Genomic DNA, 12,212 nt, shown 5'->3' with positions numbered 1-12,212 from the left:
CCTGGGTTTTTTGTTGTTCCAGATGAATTTCCAAATTGTTCTGTCTAACTCTTTGAAGAATTGGATTGGTATTTTGATGGGGATTGCATTGAATCTGTAGATCGCTTTTGGTAAAATGGCCATTTTTACTATATTAATTCTGCCAATCCATGAGCATGGGAGATCTTTCCATCTTCTGAGGTCTTCTTCAATTTCTTTCTTCAAGGGTTGAAGTTCTTATCATACAGATCTTTGACTTGCTTGGTTAAAAATCACACCGAATTATTTTATATTATTTGGGACTATTATGAAGGGTGTTGTTTCCCTAAATTCTTTCTCAGCTTGTTTCTCTTTTGTGTAGAGGAAGGCTAATGATTTATTTGAGTTAATTTTATACCCAGCCACTTTGTTGAAGGTGTTTAATAGTTCCTTGGTGGAACTTTTGGGCTCACTTAAATATACTATCATATCATCTGCAAATAGTGATATTTTAACTTATTTTCCAGTCTGTATCCCTTTGATCTCCTATTGTTGTCTGATTGCTCTGGCTAGAACTTCAAGAACCATATTGAATAAGTAGGGAGAGAGTAGGCAGACTTGTCTAGTCCCTGATTTTAGTGGGATTGCTTCAAGTTTCTCTCCATTTAGTTTAATGTTAGCTACTGGTTTGCTGTATATAGCTTTTACTATGTTTAGGTATGGGCCTTGAATTCCTATTCTTTCCAGTACTTTTATCATGAAGGGGTGTTGAATTTTGTCAAATGCTTTCTCAGCATGTAATGAAATGATCATGTGATTTTTATCTTTCAGTTTGTTTATATAATGGATCACGTTGATGGTTTTCCATATATTAAACCATCCCTCCATGCCTGTGATGAAGCCTACTTGATCAGGATGGATGTTGTTTTGATGTCCTCTTGGAATCGGTTTCCCACAATTTTATTGAGTATTTTTGCATCTATATTCATAAAGGAAATTGGTCTAAAGTTCTCTTTCTTTGTTGGGTCTTTGTGTGGTTTAGGTATAAGAGTAATTGTGGCTTCAAAGAAGGAATTCAGTAGCACTCCATTTCTTTTAATTTTGTGGAATTGTTTGGATAGTATTGGTATGAGGTCTTCTATAAAGGTCTGATAGAATTCTGGACCTGGGCTCTTTTTGGTTCAGAGTCCTTTAATGACTGCTTCTATTTCCTTAGGAGTTATGGGGTTGTTGAAATGTTTTATCTGTTTCTAATTTAACTTCAGTACCTGGTACCTGTCTAGGAAATTTTCCATTTCCTCCAGATTTTCTAGTTTTGTTGAAAATAGGCTTTGTAGTAGGATATGATGATTTTTTGAATTTCCTCTGATTCTGTAGTGATGTCTACCTTTTCATTTCTGATTTTGTTAATTTGGACGCACTCTCTGTGTCCTCTCGTTAGTCTGGCTAAGGGTTTATCTATCTTGTTGATTTTCTCAAAGAACCAACTTTTGTTTCTGTTGATTCTTTCTATGGTCCTTTTTGTTTCTACTTGGCTGATTTCAGCTCTGAGTTTGATTATTTCCTGCCTTCTACTCCACCTAGGTGTATTTGCTTCTTTTTGTTTTAGAGCTTTTAGGTGTGCTGTCAGTCTGCTAATATATGCTCTCTACTGTTTCTGCAGACACTCAGAGCTATGAGTTTTCCTCTTAGCACAGCTTTCATTGTGTCCCATAAGTTTGGGTACGTAGTATCTTCATTTTCATTGAATTCTAAGAAGTCTTTAATTTCTTTATTTATTTCTTCCTTGATCAGGTTATCATTGAGTAGAGCATCGTTCCCCTTCCATATATATGTGTGCTTTCTTTCATTATTGTGATTGAAGACCAGCTTTAGATTGTGGTGGTCTGATACGACGCTTGGGATTATTTCTATATTTCTGTGTCTGTTGAGGCCTGTTTTATGACTGATTATATTATCAATTTTGGAGAAAGTACAATGAGGTGGTTTGAAGAAGGTTTATCCTTTTGTTTTAGGATAGAATGTTATATAAAGATCTGTTAAGTCCATTTGGTTCATGACTTCTCTAAGTCTGTCTATGTCTCTGTTTCATTTATGTTTCCATGATCTGTCCATTGATAAGAGTGAGGTGTTGAAATCTCCTATTATTGTGTGAGATGCAATGTGTGCTTTGAGCTTTCGTAAGGTTTCTTTTATGTATGTAGGTACACTTTTATTTGGAGCATAGATATTTAGGATTGAGAGTTCATCTTTGTGGATTTTTCCTTTGATGAATATGAAATATTCTTCCTTATCTTTTTTGATGACTTTCATTTAAAAATCGACTTTATTCAATACTATAATGGCTACTCCAGTTTGCTTCTTCAGACCATTTGCTTGGAAAATGGTTTTCCAGCCTTTCAAACTGAGGTAGTGTCTGCCTTTGTCTCTGAGGTGTGTTTCCTGTAGACAGCAGAATGCAGGGTTTTCATTGCATTTCCAGTTTTTTAATCTATGTCTTTTTATTGGGGAATTTATTCCATTGATATTGAGAGATATTAAGGAATAGTGATTGTTGCTTCCTGTTATATTCGTATTTGAATGTGAGATTATGTTTGTGTGCTTGTCTTCTCTTTGTTTTGTTCCCAAGACTATCAGTTTCTTCCTTTTTCTAGGGCGTAGCTTGCCTCCTTGTGTAGGGCATTACCATTTATTATCCTTTGTAGGGCTGGATTTGTAGAAAGATATTGTGTAAATTTGGTTTTGTCATGGAATATCTTGCTTTCTCCATCTATGTTAATTGAGAGATTTGCAGGATACAGTAACCTGGGCTGGCATTTGTGTTCTCTTAGGGTCTGTATGACATCTGTCCAGGATCTTCTGGCTTTCATAGTCTCTGACAAGAAGTCTGGTGTAATTCTGATATGTCTGCCTTTATATGTTACTTGACCTTTTTCTCTTACTGCTTTTAATATTCTTTCTTTGTTTTGTGCATTTAGTGTTTTGACTATTATGTGACGGTAGGAGTTTCTTTTCTGGTCCAATCTATTTGGAGTTCTGTAGGCTTCTTGTATGCCTATGGGTATCTCTTTTTTTAGGTTAGGGAAGTTTTCTTCTATGATTTTGTTGAAGATATTTACTGGTCCCTTGAGCTGGGAGTCTTCACTCTCTTCTATACCTATTATCCTTAGGTTTGATCTTCTCATTGAGTCCTGGATTTCCTGTATGTTTTGTACCAGTAGCTTTTTCTGTTTTACATTGTCTTTGACAGTTGTGTCGATGATTTCTATGGAATCTTCTGCTCCTGAGATTCTCTATTCTATGTCTTGTATTATGTTGGTGATGCTTGTATTTATGGCTCCTTGTTTCTTCCTTTGGTTTTCTATATCCAGGTTTTTTCCCTGTGTTCTTTCTACATTGCTTCTTTTTCCATTTTTATTTCCTTCAACTGTTTGATTGTGTTTTCTTGGAATTCTTTAAGGGAGTTCTGTGATTCCTCTCTATAGGCTTATACTTGTTTATTTATGTTTTCCTGCATTTCTCTAAGGGAGTTCTTCATGTTTTTCTTGAATTCCTCCATCATCATGATCAAATGTGATTTAAAATCATGATCTTGCTTTTCTGGTGGGTTTGAATAGTCAGTGTTTGCTTTGGTGGGAGAATTGGGTTCCGATGATGCTATGTAGTCTTGGTTTCTGTTGCTTGGGTTCCTGCACTGGCCTCTTGACCTCAGGTTGTCTCTGATGTCCTTGTTCTGCTATTTCTGACAGTGGCTGGACCATCCTATAGGCCTGTGTGTTAGGAGTGTTGTAGACCTGTTTTCCTTCATTCATTTATGGGAACAGAGTGTTCTGTTTTCGGGCGTGTAGTCTTTCCTGTCTACTGGTCTTCAGCTGTTCCTGTGGGTGTGTGTCCTGAGTCTGCCAGGCAGGTCACTTGGAGCAGAAATGTTGGTCTTACCTGTGGTCCTGTGGCTGAATTTGCAACTTGGGGGCTGTGTTTGACCTCTCCGTGAAGGGGGCAACCTGAAGGGCCTGCCCCACCTTTTCCCGCGCCCCTGTTCACAGGTGTCCCAGATGGTGTTAAGTGTTTTCCTCTGGAGTCAGAAATGTGAGCAGTGTGTAGTCTCTTCTGGCTCCCCAGGCGTGTCTGCCCCTCAGAATGTTTAGCTCTCCCTTCACGGTATTTGGGTGCAAGGAGCTGTTGACAGGGTCCCTTCAGATCCAGCTGTGTCTGGACTGCAAGGGACCTGCTGCTTGAGTGCCCCTATCTTCCTGTTCTGAGAGGACCTATACAGTTTCCTCTTGAGCCAGGGATATGGGCAGGGGTGGGCAGTATTGGTGGTCTTTCCTGCTCTGCCGTCTCAGGAGTGCCCACCTGTCTGGGCGGTGAGCTCTCTCTCCCACTGCGTTTGGGAGCAAGTAATCTATTTTTAATTTGCACATGCTAATAGTCACATGGTTGAAGTGAAACCATATGCTGAAGAGACAGATTTATGATAATAACTACAAGACTATAACGTGATTGGATTTATAGAACTCTGGGTGTTGAGACATCGGATTTTTTGAGAAGGAAAGTGATATGCGGGTATAATTTACTGTTTCCTCATATATAAATATTATGGAATTGCCCTGGTTATGTTTTCTTCAGCTGTAAAAGTATGTTTATCTGCCTCCTTCTGCTAAGCTAGGCCTAGTCCTAGAATCTTCTGGTGTTAAGAAAATATTAAGGCCTATGAACTGTAAAGGGCTAGGTAAAATGTTAAGGTCTAAGTAACTGTTACCTGTCTAGCCTGCCATTTTTTGCTTCTACTAATATTATGAGGAAACTTTCTCATATGTTGTTTTTGGTGTTACTAAGAACCTTTCTAATTCTCAAATTTATTATATATTCTACTATGTTCTGTGCCCTTGAAAATTAATCACAATAGAATTCAGTAGAAGTGCATTGTATAGTTACACACAATAAACTTGGATCTAAACCAACGATCCAGCAGCACTTGCTGTATCTGTGTATAAGCTATTATGGCATTCCCCTTTTATCATCTTCTCCTGGTATAGAGTGTACCTTAAGAGAAAGGCCTGTATCTACTTAGAATAAGATATCCATTTTGAGTAGTTGTCAAGTGAAATTCCCAAGACCTCCCTAGGAACTGACATCCTAATTGACGGGAAGAGACATAAAATGTGGGTAACTGCCATCCTGGTTGGCAAGTTAAGACATAAATAGTAGACAAGTCCCATACTCCTTAAGAAATGAAAATATGAATGTTAGACAAGGTAAGTCCCCTGCAACAGTTGGATGCACCATCCAATGGTAACAGGATAAATGTTCAACAAAAATATGATTCTAATGAAATTCCCAATGCATAAATCCTGATTGATAAAGTACATTGACATAGATGTTTGTAAATCTCATGCTTAAAAATCTCTATAAGTTGTTGACACAATTCAGTTCCTGAGTTGGAATGTGAACCTGAACAATCAGTCTTGGAGTATGGCATTCAATAAAACATTGCTGTTTCACTGAGATTTAAATATGAGTAGTTTGTGTAGTGATTCCCATACACCAACATCTAGCCTCCATACAATCTTATCAGATTTACCGCTGAATAAGTTCACTTTTTCTTGATTTTGTAGCTCTGACTGGGTGGTTCAACTCAGCAGTTCTTGTTCAAACTCCTTTCCAAGATAACTGTCTCATTCAATCTGGCCTCTTTTTCTGCATCTGACTGAATTGTTCTTCTTGTCCTCATACTAACTTTGGAAATATGTTCTAATATTCTGGCTGCTTCTGTCCTTATTTTACCTACCTTGTTCTCTCCTACCTGTTTCTGTAAAACCATCACAGTAAGAGTGCCTCATTTCCCTTTTCCTCTTTCTGTGCTACTCCCCCCCCCCCTTTTTTTTTATTAACTTGAGTATTTCTTATATACATTTCAAGTGTTATTCCCTTTCCCGGTTTCTGGGCAAACATTCCCCTCCCCCTCCCCTTTTTTATGGGTGTTCCCCTCCCCATCCTCCCCCCCCTTGCCGCCCTCCCCCCAACAATCTAGTTCACTGGGGGTTCCAGTCTTAGCAGGACCCAGGGCTTCCCCTTCCACTGCTGCTCTTACTAGGATATTCATTGCTACCTATGAGGTCAGAGTCCAGGGTCAGTTCATGTATAATCTTTAGGTAGTGGCTTAGTCCCTGGAAGCTCTGGTTGCTTGGCATTGTTGTACATAAGGGGTCTCGAGCCCCTTCAAGCTCTTCCAGTTCTTTCTCTGATTCCTTCAACGGGGGTCCTATTCTCAATTCAGTGGTTTGCTGCTGGCATACGCCTCTGTGTTTGCTGTATTCTGGCGGTGTCTCTCGGGAGAGATCTACATCCGGCTCCTGTCGGCCTGCCCTTCTTTGCTTCACCCATTTTGTCTAATTGGATGGCTGTATATGCATGGGCCACATGTGGGGCAGACTCTGAATGGGTGTTCCTTCTGTGTCTGTTTAAATCTTTGCCTCTCTATTCCCTGCCAAGGGTATTCTTGTTCCCCTTTTAAAGAAGGAGTGAAGCATTCACATTTTGATCATCTGTCTTGAGTTTCCTTTGTTCTAGGGATCTAGGGTAATTCAAGCATTTGGGCTAATAGACACTTATCAATGAGTGCATACCATGTGTGTTTTTCTGTGATTGGGTTACCTCACTCAGGATGATATTTTCCAGTTCCAACCATTTGCCTATGAATTTCATAAAGGCATTGTTTTTGATATCTGAGTAATATTCCATGGTGTAGATGTACCATATTTTCTGTATCCATTCCTCTGTTGAAGGGCATCTGGGTTCTTTCCAGCTTCTGGCTATTATAAATAAGGCTGCTATGAACATAGTGGAACACGTGTCTTTTTTATATGTTGGGGCATCTTTTGGGTATATGCCCAAGAGAGGTATAGCTGGATCCTCAGGCAGTTCAATGTCCAATTTTCTGAGGAACCTCCAGACTGATTTCCAGAATGGTTGTACCAGTCTGCAATCCCACCAATAATGGAGGAGTTTTCCTCTTTCTCCGCATCCTTGCCAGCATCTGCTGTCACCTGAGTTTTTGATCTTAGCCATTCTCACTGGTGTGAGGTGAAATCTCAGGGTGGTTTTGATTTGCATTTTCCTTATGACTAAAGATGTTGAACATTTCTTTAGATGTTTCTCAGCCATTTGGCATTCCTCAGCTGTGAATTCTTTGTTTAGCTCTGAACCCCATTTTTTAATAGGGTTCTTTGTCTCCCTGCGGTCTAACTTCTTGAGTTCTTTGTATATTTTGGATATAAGGCCTCTATCTGTTGTAGGATTGGTAAAGATCTTTTCCCAATCTGTTGGTTGACGTTTTGTCCTAACCACAGTGTCCTTTGCCTTACAGAAGCTTTGCAGTTTTATGAGATCCCATTTGTTGATTCTTGATCTTAGAGCATAAGCCATTGGTGTTTTGTTCAGGAAATTTTTTCCAGTGCCCATGTGTTCCAGATGCTTCCCTAGTTTTTCTTCTATTAGTTTTAGTGTATCTGGTTTAATGTTGAGGTCCTTGATCCACTTGGACTTAAGCTTTGTACAGGGTGATAAGCATGGATCGATCTGCATTCTTCTACATGTTGCCCTCCAGTTGAACCATGTGCTACTCCCTCTTAAGTAGCTTTTCTCTTGTTCACTCACTCTTTGTTTGAGAGTTAGTTGGAAAATCCCATTCGGTCAAATCCTCCTCTGATTCTTCACTTTGTCTGTCTCTCGATTAGACATCACTTTCAAATATGTGTGTTTCTTTCTACATACTAACTTTACCTTCATTGTTTAGGATTATAGGTGTTAAACTATGGGAATGTCTATATTTCAACCACAGGGATTAAAGGTGTGTGTTAAAGATGAGCCACACCACAACTAGTAATGGGATTTTCCAATAAGCAACAAAATCTAGGAGTTCAAAGTGTGATGACATATCCTGAAACATTTAGCACCTAAAAATAGCTACTTCTTGTAAACCTCCTTCAAAAGAAATACAGTCAAAAATGTGCACAAACATGTATATTGCTGTGTAAAATCTTTTAAATTAATTCCTTTTATGCTTTAAAATATTTTATATGTTGTTAAAGGGCATATACATTCCACAGCATATGACTGGAAGTCAGAGAACATCAGTTTCCTGATTCTATTATGGGGGTTCTAAGAACAGAACTCAGGTTGTCATCTCTAAATGATCTCAGTAGAATTTGTTGTTTCATTAACTTCCATAGCATTGGCAAATAAGTGCGAAAACTATGTTGTTCCTATGTGCTAGTTTTCTAGCAATGCAATTACAAAATCCCACAATATATTTTCTCACAGATCTAGTGTTGTGGTAATTAAAAGGTTTCTTTTATCCTGCAATAGTGCTGGCACTGTAGGACCACATAGCATTTGTGGGATATTTTCATCTCAGTCAACAAAGCATTTCACCTGCTAAGCTTCATCCCATATCACACTGCTGATGGCTATGCTCTGAGCCCGGCAGCAATCTCTTTACCCATCTAGTTTCCAAATCAGATTTCTACCATCCCAGGCATACACATCGTAATTCTGTGGTGGGGCCCGGTGAGTCCTGCCATCACACTCTCTTGAACTCAATTTAGTCACCACATGAAAGAACACACCACACAGTTACCTCTGATGAAATTGATAAGATAAAATTGCCCATCTAGATAAGATATAATTTGTTCATCTAGACATACAAAATACTGTACACATCTATCCCTTAAGAATAGTCATAAAAACCTGTAAATGTGCAGAGAGAAACCTTAACATTCACCTCCATGTTCTCTTGGCTGCTCCCTCCCTCTTGCTCCAGTCTCCTTCTCTCTCTAAAACATTTCTCCCACCCATCCTTCCTTTTCATCTAATGACAGGCCTCATTCTATCTTGTACCTGCCTTCACTTGCCTAATGACATCAACTTACAATCTAGAACTCGCAATTCCAAGATAAAAGCCTTTGATTACTCCTGAGGTCTCTCTTTTTGGCTTTCAGATTCTTGTCTTGCTGTGATCTTTATAAGATTATGCCATGTCAACATGTATTTATGTCATACTCTCTTTGCTCATATGGGAAAGTCATATTGTTAGAGAATTTAAGTTATTTGCTCAGTATAATCCAATGGACATAAATAAAAGCTCTGTATCAAAGCATAATGATATTCGGTCTTTCTGTTATGATGATTAATATTGAATGGCAACTTAACAAGATCAAGAGTCATCAAATTGATGAGCCTACAGGCATGCCTCTGTAAGTTTCTATATTAACTGAAGTAAGAGAGTACATCTTATGCGTGGCTGGCACAATTCCCTCTTTGGACAGAGTCATGTACTCATAAACAGAAGAAAACAAACTGAGAAGCAGGATTTATCACTCTACCACACTCTGCTTCCTGCCTGTGCAATATGACTGAGCAGCCACCTCCCATTTCTGTCACTATTACCTACTTCTCTGCAATTATGAAGTACTTCTCTTGAAATCATTAGCCAAAATATACCCTTCTTTTTAGAGAACATCTTTGATACCACAGGGCAAACCAAGGAAGGCACCAAGTGTGGAGTTGTCAATTGGAGTTGTTGCTAACAGCAGGTGATGGTGGTTAGCACTAGTAGGGCTGATAAGAGTCAGTACAGATAACAACCAATGGGGACCCCGCTGATAGTAGCATGTGATTTATTGGGTCTGAACTGGTAGTGCAGAAGGGAACAAAATTTAATTATCTGGCCTTGGTACTCTCTGTGACCAATGAGAAATTCTGAACTATCTTTGGGTCTAATGACAGAATATAGAGAAAATTTATACACCCAAATACAGAAAATTGGTGGATGAAGCAATGCAGACTACAACAAGCAAGCTACAACATGCAAGCTCCAAATAACTTCATACATACACATATGTACAACCATACATATACATACATACACATATGTATAGAGACAGACAGACAGAAAGACATACATATAGTTAAATAGACATACAGACACAGGCACAAATTCAAACATTGTGTGGATAACGTATATCTCTAATCTGAAAACTCTAACAATTTTACACATACACTTATATACATATATATGTATATATTCATATACACATAAACATATTTGGTGGATATAGCATACTCCAAAAAGCTGGCTCCAACAACTTAACTTTTTGCTTAATACTTTTGTAACACTAAGAAAAAGTTTTCTATGTGAGAAGTAAATTACCTCCTAGCCACAAGTTATACATTTCCTAAAAACAATCACCACAAAAAATGTTCAATAACAAATTAAAATCATTACAGAAAAAGAAATTACAAAAGATTATTGATTATATATTCTTTTTTCAAACATTTCTTATCTAACTTTCTTTATACCTGCTCATTGTAACCCCAAAGCAATAATTCTCTTGTCACAGATTAGCAACATTTAATCAAGCAATGTATATAGCAGGAAGCTTTTCCCTAGGCTTGACTGGCTAAAATCTGTATTTATTAAAATCAGATCATCTGTCTAAAGTATTAATTTATAGTCATGGTCAACTAAACTGTCTATTCACCTGTTTTCTATTTTCAAACTTATAATAGAATTATTTACTTTTCATAGATAATTCACATTGATCTGCAGGAACCTTGCCGTCAGAGCGGGATATCACACTAATTAATCACACTAGGCTATATGCAGTGATGTTCTCCCAGTGTCCACTTAAACCAAGCCAGATAAATGAAGAATATGGAAATGACAAACATGAGAAGACATATCAGTAGCAAGAAACAATCCGAAAATGAAGTCCCTGAGTCCATGCCTTTCCAGTGTGCATACATCATAGCTGAGCAAGATAGTGGGCCATCTCCAGGAAGCTCACTTATCCACTGCTGCTCTTCCTTCATGGCCACCTTACTCTCTTAAATTATATCTTGTCATGTATTTTGTCATAGTGTTGAAAAAATATTTAATACATTTAGGGTTAGTACTTTAATGTATGAATTGGAGAGTGTGATATGATCTTAAATAGTACAGAGATAATATACCAATGGAACTAGCCTTGCTTTCTTAGCTTATAATGTAGTGCATTAGAAATTTAGACATCTTATGACACAAAACCTCCACTGCCAGGAATGGGTTACATCTTGTTGAGTTCTTGGCCAAAAGTATTCAAAGAAATCACCCAAATATGATGGGCTATATTTTCTAGGCCATCAGTTTCTTTCCTGAACCTAATGGCCACATTACTAAAGATATCACTTAGTAATGGCATCATATATAAAGAAAACAAGCTTGTGACTGTTTAGAAGCTTCACTCTATACTGCTACTGGAAGATACTCTGCACACTATGCAAGGAATCTGAGGGGAAATAAAATCATCAATAGTATTTACCCACAAACTCCTATACCTACAACAGTGACCAAAAGATATACTGTTCAACAGTGGCACAATTTTTAAGGGAATAATCAAGCATGTATTCATTGGATTTAAGCCTCATTCCCTGAAAGGGAACTCATACTGGGCACTGCTTAAGTGCCCAAGGATCCAAGACTAGATAGGTCATAGGTCTAAAGGCAACATCTACTACGATTGCTCAGCAAAAAAGAAGATGGCAATAAAATTAGTTCTAGTGACATAATACTATATCTATAGATAAATTAATTGTTCAGTGTTCATCTGAGATGCTTATTCCTTTTATTTAGTAGAAAAAGAACAAGTGAAAGGACCTAAAACTGCACAATATAGAGAGAGATACTTTGAAGATTTAAGTACTGAAAGATATTTCTTCCTGAAAACCCTCCCATAAAGGCTTAAAAATATATACAGAAGAGTAGGCAGAGAGATTATGAGAGTCAGAGGTGATGGATGATTCAAAGGAAAGGCTATTTTCCATATACCATCAGTTTGGTGCATATAAGAATTCACAAAGTCTGTTTCACCATGTGCCAGACTGGAATAGGTTCAAGCCAAACAACGAAACAATATTTAGATTCCAATCCCACTTACAACTAGGGAACTATTTATAGTTGATACTTGTTGACAAAGGGGGAATAAGTTCTGCCTGATGAATTGTCAATGGATACATCAGTTAGACAAAAAAAAAACAAAAAGAAAAATGAAAACTATAATATTATTCTATTAACAAGTTTTAAAAATTAGAAAGAGACCATCCTACAGCTTCCTGCTCCCAAATCTCATGAGAGAGAAAGATGAAGACCCAAAGTGTGGAAAATCCTGAGACCACAGGACACACTGCCTCTTCTTCTCACCTTTGTCCCCATC

Source organism: Rattus norvegicus, chromosome X (genome assembly GCF_036323735.1).
Source record: "Rattus norvegicus strain BN/NHsdMcwi chromosome X, GRCr8, whole genome shotgun sequence".
In the NCBI taxonomy this organism is placed as follows: Eukaryota; Metazoa; Chordata; class Mammalia; order Rodentia; family Muridae; genus Rattus; species Rattus norvegicus.
Note: the sequence above shows the minus strand (reverse complement) of the source record.